Source organism: Haliotis cracherodii, unplaced genomic scaffold (assembly GCF_022045235.1).
Source record: "Haliotis cracherodii isolate W230 unplaced genomic scaffold, xgHalCrac1.p SCAF_5, whole genome shotgun sequence".
NCBI lineage: Eukaryota > Metazoa > Mollusca > Gastropoda > Lepetellida > Haliotidae > Haliotis > Haliotis cracherodii.
The window spans coordinates 24,692,028-24,697,616 of record NW_027266308.1 but is presented as its reverse complement, the minus strand read 5'-3'; positions in this window follow the sequence as shown (position 1 = coordinate 24,697,616).

Genomic DNA, 5,589 nt, shown 5'->3' with positions numbered 1-5,589 from the left:
TCCCGCGTATCACTGGTAGTGCAATATTGTCATGTGCACAGCATGTTTGTCATTTCAAGCATACCACATAAGGTGGTCATGTCAAGGACCACATTCCTTATTGTGTAAACAGTTGGTTCTATTTAGTAAGATTCAACATGTGTTTATGTTGTTTCTTATCTAGGAGATAAGGCCAGACACTCTCTTTTTAGCTTGGTTTACAAATCCAGCAACTCCAAGATATTGAAAACAGTACGTGAAACAGTGTAAGGCAGTTGGAATTTTATGAATAAGTTAAAGGTTAAAAAATCAAACTCATTTACTGTCACTATCACAATGAATAAATCATTAAAATACAATTGAAACCTGTTGGAAATTTATCTTAAAACACATGACGAGAAGTGACAGATTCATGTCTATTACAGAAGGGAGGTAACTCTAAACTCACCTCACCTCACCTCACCTCACCACATCCACACACAATCATGACCTACCTACTTAAAATTTTGCGGAAATCAAAAAAGATATTTGAAATTGGATTGTTATTATTTTTTTAAATATTTGACTGCTGACCTGAATCTTTAGGCAAAAAATCGGTAAGCCAAAAAGAAAGAAAAACGTCTGGCCTGATATCGAAACATGGAAGCAGGTGGTCTGTTTGACGATGATAGTACATACGTCTACAAGCCTTGGAGGCAGTTCTTCCTAAGAGTGATCATGGTGTTATTTAAAGTCAATTTCATGTTTCCTGTAAGAATCTGCTGGCTCTGGCAGGGGTTTGAATCCTAAAAGTGCCTGGCAGAGTTATGGCCCATGGCATGTTAGAACCATGCTGCACAAAAGTGGTAAACATCTATATCCTGCACAATACGATATGACATACTGTTCCATGCAGCTCTACTTGCTCTCTCTCTTACCTAGGTCTCGAGTGTAACCAGCGTAGCTGATTGTGCATAGTGTACATACATCATGAATGCATATGATTGGGTCTTTTTTCAATGACTGAAAGATGTGAAAGAAATTAGGAATTGTTAAGATGATTGGTATTTGATTTGGGAAGAATTGGCTGCTCTCCCACTCCAGCATTAGAAGTATGGAACAAGATATGTGGAAGATTGATGACATACAGTTTGACATTACCACACACGATGGCTGCTGTCTTGTCTCAGCTGGCCTTGTGTCTACTTTGTTGAAATTTCAGCAGGTTCTCCAATACAATATTCAAATATTGTGTAACACCTGTGACATTTGTTAACAGTATTCAAATATTGTGTTACACCTGTGACATTTGTTAACAATATTCAAATATTGTGTAACATTTTCCACATTTGTTAACAGTATTCCAATATTGTGTAACACCTGTGACATTTGTTAACAATATTCAAATATTGTGTAACACCTGTGACATTTGTTAACAATATTCAAATATTGTGTAACATGTTCCACGTTTGTTAACAGTATTCAAATATTGTGTAACACCTGTGACATTTGTTAACAATATTCAAATATTGTGTAACATTTTCCACATTTGTTAACAATATTCAAATATTGTGTAACATTTTCCACATTTGTTAACAGTATTGAAATATTGTGTAACACCTGTGACATTTGTTATACTTTCCACAAGTTTGTTAGTACCACAGCAGGATATTTATGTTCTTATAGACAGTGGAGTGAAATGTGATATGTATCTGAAGTGACCTGCAAGATAAGAAGTTATTAGAGACTGACCCTGGATTAAGTAATGTGCTGGTCAATCTGTAATAATTTCAGTATGATCTCTTAGGGCTTTTCTGGACTGCAACACTTTTATGATGATCTCTGATATGAATATGCAAATGTACATAATAGTAGAAGGAGAAAGGTCAGTACTGAAACCTGCATTGAGGGTGTTTTAACAGCAGGTTGTGTGTCAGGCAGAGATACCTAACAATATTTTCCATCAACCAATTGTCCATCTTCCCGAGGCAAGAGAGTTCACTAGCCTATATCAAAGACTACTTTTTAGAAACTAGACTTTGATATATAGGCTAGTGGACACTCTTGCTTCGGGAAGATGCTTATATTGTAAGGCTCACTTGCACAAGGCGAATTATTTGCTATTATTGTAAGTGTTTTTAGTCTATGATTCTTTGTTTGTGTTGGTCCGGGGTGACCATACAGTTCCTAGTCTTTGTGTTAGTGTGTGCATGGCTTGGTGCAGGTCTAAGTGAGTGAATTAGTTAAATGTGTGGTACATGTGTTTTGGGGCCCATGGCTGTGAGGGACAGCTCTCGGGTATGGGATGTGGCTGTAGGGTACGGATGGAATAAGAGGGACAGGATTTGGGATGTTAGGGACAGGATTTGGCTGTCATGATGTGGCTGTGGTGTATGGAGTACCTTTGGGGTATGGGATGTGGCTGTGAGAGACAGAATGTGGCTGTGAAGGACCGGATGAGGCTGTGCTGTGATGCATATAGGATGCTCTATGTTGGTAAATGTACTTGATATGTTATGGTTACAGTTGCAACAACAATTCCCAGTCAGAGTAACCATGGTTCTGCATGGTTTCCCTGAAAGTTTATCTCATTGCCTGTGAATTAATTTGAGGATTTTAGAGGACATTTTGTATTACTTTCGCATAATGTGCCAACATGTGCATTCAGCCAATGTCTACATGTTACCATGACAACATTGAATAACGCATGACCTCTGAGGTTTGCATATGTGTGGATGCTGTCAAATACGTCAAGTCGTCAGTTTTACCATATCTTCAGCATAAAGGCCCTAGTGTGGATGCCGTCAAAAACGTCAAGTCATCAGTTTTACCATATTTTCAGCATAAAGGCCCTATGGGCAGAACACTCTTAAATGCCACTTTCAGTTTTACAGGTTAAAGTTTTAGTGATCTTTTATATGTTTTTACAAGTTTTGACTGTTTAACCTGGCATTGTGTTACGCCTATGCCAGGAACAGCAAGTGCTGTATGACTATACAATAACTTATGTCTATGTGCTCTATATAAGTTATTATATATACATAATACTTGCTGTTACTGGCATAGGTGTAACACAATGCCAGTAACAGCAAGTGTTGTATGACTATACAATAACTTATGTCTATGTGCACCATATAAGTTATTATATAGTCATATAATACTTGCTGTCACTGGCATAGGCATAACACAATGCCAGTAACAGCAAGTGTTGTATGACTATACAATAACCTATGTCTATGTGCACCATATAAGTTATTATATAGTCATATAATACTTGCTGTCACTGGCCTTGTGTTACGCCTATGCCAGTAACAGCAAGTGTTGTATGACTATACAATAACTTATGTCTATGTGCACACAATTGTAATTACATTTTTATGACAATTTGTTACATTAATATATGGATTGTAAATAGGATTATACTAAGTAAATGGATGTTTATAATATTTATTGTGTATATCCTCCAGGCTGAGCACTTGATCTGGTATTTTAGTACTTGTTCCCTATATTTGATACACTTTTTCTACACTTGCGGGAAGTCAGAGGCATGTGTACAGCTTAAAGAGATGTAAATAAACTGGATCTAAGAATGTTCATGATGTTTTGTTTGTGTTGTGTTCATAGTCACTGGCTCCAAGCTGGTCCTGAGGTGTCGGTGAATACATGTTGAAGACTTGTCTTGAAAAAGTTGAACCGAAGTATTATGACTGTCCGTGCAAAGATATTGTACTATTCCAGAGTTATGCCAGTTTTTTAGTGCTAGCCCACTGAGATGACATGATGCCGTTTAACATGGACACCCCTTGTTTGTGTTGTGTTCATATTCCCTCTCTTCCAGTGTGTCCTTAGGGTGTTGGTGAACACATGTGGCTGTTGGTTTCCATGTATGCAGCCTGACACATGGATGGATTGCTATGAAGTCTTGCCGAAACATTGTATGATATGCTTCATTTATTATTTCTATAGATGCAGACATTAGCTATGACATGATGACACAAAGTGAAATTTACTTCAGCATCACTGAATGATGTCAAGGATAAAACTATATATAAACTCTGTTATACGGCAAAAAAATAGCATATTTGCAAATTTGCACACATATGCAAATTTACACACGTGAGCAAAAGTATATTTGCTGTTTATTTAATATGAAGTATAAATCCCATAAGTAAATTTGGAGTAAATTGTCAAAACCATCCATTTCTGTCATAGCCATGGAAAAGATCAGACTGGAAAGTTTCCGCAAGCGCAGAAAATTTCCCTATTTCCTTTGTGTAGCTCTAGCTCTGAGTTGTTCAAATGTTAGAGAAATAAGAAGAAAACCCTGGTCAAAGAGGTGGTGTGACATGGTTTTTCTGCAGCACTTTGAAGAGACAGACTGGCTGCATTGGCTGCTGATATATTGATAGTTCATCTTCACACATTATACCTGATATTCTTATAGTTCATCTTTATTTGTACTGCCAATATCCATCTAGTTCATCTTTACATAATACACCTGATCTTCGTGTAGATCATATTTACACTGACCTCCGATATTCATATATTTACATGTACTGCCAATACCCATCTAGTTCATCTTTACATATTGCACCCGATAATCCTATAGTTAATATTTGTGTACCCTGGCTTATATTTGTGTAGTCTATAAGCCCTGTTTATACAGCGACATTTGCACATGTGTGTATTTTTTGCATATGTGCAAATTCGCTTATGTATTACTGTATTGACGCACTTACTCATGTGCAGATTTTACTCATGTGAGTAAATTACACCTATTTAGTTGGGACTTGGTGCAAATTTGCTACAGCCTGTGAGTATCTGCAGTTTAGTTGTGTATTTTTTGCTATCGTGAGCAAATTTGGTAGTATGGACACATAGCAAATTTACATACAGTAAGTATATTTCCCAACTGATTGCATGATATTTATACTCAAAAACAAAAGTTCCTGTGACACCAATATTTTGGTGTATTTTTCAAACAAGTAAAGTTTGGTTTTCAATCTTGTAGTACATGTATGGAATCAAGTCACAAAAACGCAACTGCTACAGAAAAGCATGGATTCCGTGCAAAAATTGACTTTTATGCAAGCCCCGTGCATTTCACTACCGAAGAATGGATATAAAAACGTGTTTTAACGGGATTCCTTATGCATTGTTTAGCATCGTGCTGACAACAACCACTCAGAAAAACAACAAAATTACGCAATTATTCAACATTACGAAATGCCACGCCTGTCCGAAAATGAGCGTCTGCGAGCCGTTGGTATGCTTGAAGCAGGATCGAGTCAACGTGATGTTGCAAGACAATTTAACGTCCACAGAAACACCATTTAGTGTTTATGGCAACGTTGGCAACAGACGAATGCAGTGAGAGACCATCCTCGGAGTGGCAGACAACGTTTAACCAATAACCGACAAGACAACTGGATTCGAACAACACACCTACGAAATCGATTCCAGCCAGCAACTGTGACTGCAAGAAGTATCCCTGGCCTTCGACGAATATCTCCACAAACCGTACGTCGTCGCCTCAGATGTGCAGGGATTGTCGCTAGAAGACCCGCCAGACGTCCCATTTTGACAGGAAACCACCATCAAGCACGTCTACAGTGGTGCAGACAGCGTCTA